The sequence below is a fragment of the Camellia sinensis genome, chromosome 7 (assembly GCF_055761805.1).
Source record: "Camellia sinensis isolate YWXY chromosome 7, ASM5576180v1, whole genome shotgun sequence".
NCBI lineage: Eukaryota > Viridiplantae > Streptophyta > Magnoliopsida > Ericales > Theaceae > Camellia > Camellia sinensis.
In genome coordinates, this window is record NC_138967.1 from 154324079 (window position 1) to 154329010 (window position 4932).

Sequence of the window (4932 nt, forward strand, 5' to 3'; positions counted from 1 at the left end):
GGCAGATGACCGGGGCACTCCAATATCAAAGTTAGTCCTCCAATATCTAACAATATCTAAGAGACATTAATGAAATGGTTATATAGAGAATGTAGGTGTAGCAGTAATTATCATAACTTTCAGGAATTTCAATATAATGGTTCTGATTTAGATTCGACTCATATCTTATTTTTTAATTCGAGAATCTATCTCCGTAACTATTATTCATTTTATTTTCATTTTATTGTGAATTGAGTTTGATTATTTGGGAGTTATGGTTGTGTTTGAAATAAGTTTGGAGTTATTTTTTCAAAAGAATTGTTGTCCAAATTTTTCCTGTTCGCTCGAGCAGTCTTTATTGCGCTCAAGTGGTCTTTTATAGTCTGTAAAACTACTAGAAATAAGATATCTTCGCTCGAGCAGTTTTTCTTGCACTCGAGCGGTCTTTTACAAGTTTGAACATCTAAGAGGGAGTCATTGTGCGCTCGAGCAATATTTTTGGCCACTCGAGCAATGTTGCTTATTGTGTCTGACGCTCAAACGATATTTTGGTTGCTCAAGCAGTCTGAGCATATATCAATTCGAGAAAAGGATTTTCTAAGTCACTTTTTTAATTTCTCTCTCTCTCTCTAAATATTCCAAAAACCATAGTTCTCCTCTCTCTCTAAATATTCCAAAAACCATAGTTCTCCTCTCTCTCTCTCTAATTCTCGCATTCAAGCTCCAAATATTCCCAACCTATTGATTTCTACACCCTAGCCCTTTGGAGAAAAAGATAGAACACGTTAAAAGTTTTGTTTTAATCGGAGAAGTTATCTTTTTCGACTCCGCCAACCTTCAACTCTTGTTCTCTCTTGTCTTCTACTTTTGAGATAGGGATTTTCTTCAACCTTGGTATGATTTTTACCTTAATTATTTGTCTATTGAAAAAATCTAGTGATTTAAGGATTTTGAGTTAAATCTAAAGTTTGATTTTGAATTGAAAATAGTTGTTTTCCAAATGGGTTCTTGAGAAAGGTTATGAGGATGTATTATTGGTTGAGATATGTTAAAATAGTGGATTTCTTTACTTAAAATTGATTTTTGAAAGTAAAGTGGGTTTTGTTCTAAAATCATGGATATTGGTTTGTAAAAGAGAATGGAAATAATATTAGGTTTTGTAAGAATGGAACAATATATATGTTGATGATGATAGTGGAGTTGGATATGTAAAATTGATTATATCTTTTGTTGAAAATTATCTATTGTATAGAAATATCTGTTTTGAGCAATCGGTGGTTGATAGCTTTGATTTTTGTAGAAATTGCATGAGCATTAGGTGAATTAAAACTAATCATTCATACATCTTGCATTGAGCATTGTTGCATACTTAAACATTGAAAATGTTTTGTTTTGAGAAAAAAAAAAACGGTAAATGCCTTGATGAATCTGGTTAGGGTGGTGTGGTTGTGGTTATTATGTTAACCTGTGTGTCCCTGGTGCAAGTCCAGAAACCTGCGCGGTTAGGTGCTGATCCTTCTAATTAGTACTAGTAAAATGACTTTGGTAGTGTTTGTATAGCCTACTGGCAAACACGTACCTAGAGATTTTCAATATTTTGTATCTACTATCCTATTTTCTGTTATAAAAGGATTATTTTCTTGATTGATATATGATCTGGCATTGCATAATTTTGATATGGAAATGAGAAATGTTTGACAAATGGTATGCATGTACATTCACCTTATGACTTTGTTTATATATTGTGTTAAAGTATCTCTACTGACCTTTGCCTCACCCATGTAGAAAACAACTTTTAAGTGCTAATGATATGCCTCTACCAAGAACGTAGCTTGGGAGGATTTGGAGCCAAAGGCTTCATTTTTCTATTTGATGTAATTATTTTTATACAAGCCTTGAGTTTTAATTGTATTGAGTTGAACTCATTTTGATATATCCAAGTATCGACTTAGAAAGATGTAACCATTAGACATATAATTATTCAATTTTACTTTTATTTTAATTCATGTATCTATGTCATATGTTATAGATTCAAAATTTAAGATTTATGAATGTATACCTACATATGTCATCTTTTGTATGATCAAGTTTATAAATGGAATGTAAAACATGAAACTATTGATCATTTGTAAGGAATGTTATGAGTTGGGCGATTGGTATTTATTTCAGGGCATTACAGATTTCATGTTGGTTGTGTGCACTAAATGAATACATAACCCTAACAACAAGGAGATGGTAAACAAACTATAACATTTAATTAGTCGAACACATGAACACGTAATCTTCCTGACCTGCTAAATAATTTCTGGTAGATGTAAGATTTGCCCGTATTTATAAGGAAAAATAACTAATAAGTCCTATTTTGCTATTAAGATTACTAATGAGTTCTATCAAATTTTAATATGGACAACTAAGCCCTATTTGGGATAAAAGGTTCTTAAAAAATTCATTACTCCATAATGGTGTGTCTTATCCCAATTTTAGATTTCCTATTTAATATGAACAACAATTTTATAAATAATTGTAACTTAATTAAAATTTAAAATTTTAATTGTAAGAATTACTAATCTTATGCTTATAATTTTGTTTATGAAAAATCATTTAATTTGAACAATAAAAAATAATTTAACTATAAAATTTCTAATAAATCAAAATTATTCATGAACTTTTTTGTTCATATTTTAATGAAAAGATAAAATGAAAAGAAAATATACTATACTATTATGAACAATTGAGATTTTTTTCACATATAAAAATTTATGAAAAAAAATAAGATTTATTTGTTAATATTGAAATTTGATATAACTCAATAATAATTTTCAAAACAAAATAAAACTTTTTGATAATTTTTTCATTGTGATTTATGATTTTTTAATACAATATCATAATTTTTACAATTAAAAATATTATTTTACTTAGATTAAAAATATTTTCAAATTAAATAAAGGGCAAAATTGAGATAAAAATATGATGTGTACCTCCTTCACTGCACATTGTCAATTTTATTATTACCAAATAGAACATAGAAAAATACATGCACGTCTATCACATGCATGTATATTACAAGGTGTACATACTCAAATCTGCAATTATGATTTACAGATACGTAATTACAATCTAAGTAAAATTGAAGATATTTATAGAAGTAAAGGTACACAGGGAAGTCACTTGGCATAAAAAAAAAGTATAGATAAATCACCTCATAAATAAATATTTTTGTTTTAAAATTGGCATGTATTGCTCATATGTCATTTTTTCATTCCCTTGCCACAACAAAATATTAATAGAAAGTTAAAATTAAAACAAATCAAAAAATTAAAGAGCAAAATATAATCACTCTGTTTGGTTTAGACTTTTCAAAAATAGTTTTATGAGTTTTCAATTCGTATTTTTATACTTTTTGTATTTTTATAAATATTTTAATCATTTAAAAAAAATTAGATTCACCTAATTTTGATATACTCAAAAAGTATAAATTTTTTGCAAAAATTCATTAAATACAACAAAATATGAAAATATAATGAATTTTTCTAATTTTTTTTTATTTTTGTATTTAGTAAATTTTTTTAAGTTTTTTTTTCCAAATATTATACTTTTAAGTGTATCTAGATTAGTTGCAGAATAATTTATTTAAAAATTTTGTGTAAAATATAAAAAAAAAAATTATTTAAATCAAAAAAATACGGAAAAAAATTCAACTTTCAGAAAAATAGTATAAACCAAAAAAGGTAAATACTTTTTAGTTAAAGTATCTCCAATGTTGAATTAAAAAATTTTGATTTGATAACATTTACTCCAACGTTGCACTAGAATTTTCATCAGATTTTTTCACATCCTCAATTGTCCGAAAGGACGTTCAGACGGATGTCTTGGGGGTCATCAGGATATGAACAAAAAAGGCTGTCAAAGCTGTCCTTGGGTGAACATCCAAGATAGGGATGTAAGAAAAACTGAAAAAACCGACTAAACCGATCAAACCGGATCGAACCAGTCATATTTGGTTGGTTTTTTAATCTGAATCGGTTTGTTCGGTTTTGGAAATTAATTTTTTTCAGTTTTCGATTCAGTGCCGGTTTTGATATACTATACACCGATATGCACCGAAACCGACCGAATATATTTACATATAATATATATTAAATATATAATGAATATTTTGACTCTATTTGATAGACTTGTGGTTTAGACTTATAGGATGATTGTTTTAAGTTTTGGTTTTGTTTTGATGTCAAGACTTTGGTTCGGAGATTATAATTTGTTTCTAATTCTAATTCAGTAAAAGCTTCAAGCCTTAGCATTTATTAATTTTTTTATTTGTATTTTTGTGAATGGTTAAATTAGATATGGTTAAAATTGTGTACAAATGGCTAATTTAATATTTTTATATAAATTATTTATTATACTACAAATTTAAGAAATGACTTAATTTTGAAAGTACTTAAACCGATTAAACCACATTGAACCGAACCGTTTGAATCGGTACCGTTTGGTGCGGTTTGATAAAAAATTTGGTCTGCATTGATTTTCAATATAATAAAACCGACATTATCGGTTCGGTGTAAAATTTTATTCAAATACCGACCGTCCCGAACTGATTACATCCCTAATCCAAGAGGATGTTTGACCCAACGGTAACAATTTAAATTTTATAAAAGATGAATTTTTTTTTTATTTTTTTCTTATTTGATATGAATTTAATGTCAACGTTAAAATAGAAAAAGTACACATATTTTATCAAATTTAAATTTGATAAAAAAAAAAAAATTAGAGACGCTATAAAAGAGAGAATTAAGTGACAAACGGCTCATAGTTGATGAATTTTGTTTTTGGGTCAAAGGCTCGTAGTTGATGATGTAAAGTGTAATTTTTCATTTTTTTTAGTAAAAGGATATTTCACAAACTATCAATAAGTTAAAATATATATATATATATATATATATATATATAGATTTA

General features: G+C 27.4%; 1 long non-coding RNA gene across 1 annotated transcript; it reads left to right on the plus strand.

The window, feature by feature from the left end:
- The first annotated feature begins 570 nt into the window (after nucleotides 1–570).
- Nucleotides 571–2043, plus strand: LOC145794828 (uncharacterized). Its single transcript, XR_014334769.1, has 2 exons — nucleotides 571–873; nucleotides 1765–2043. It is a non-coding gene; the product is annotated as an uncharacterized LOC145794828 (long non-coding RNA).
- Nucleotides 2044–4932: the final 2889 nt, after the last annotated feature.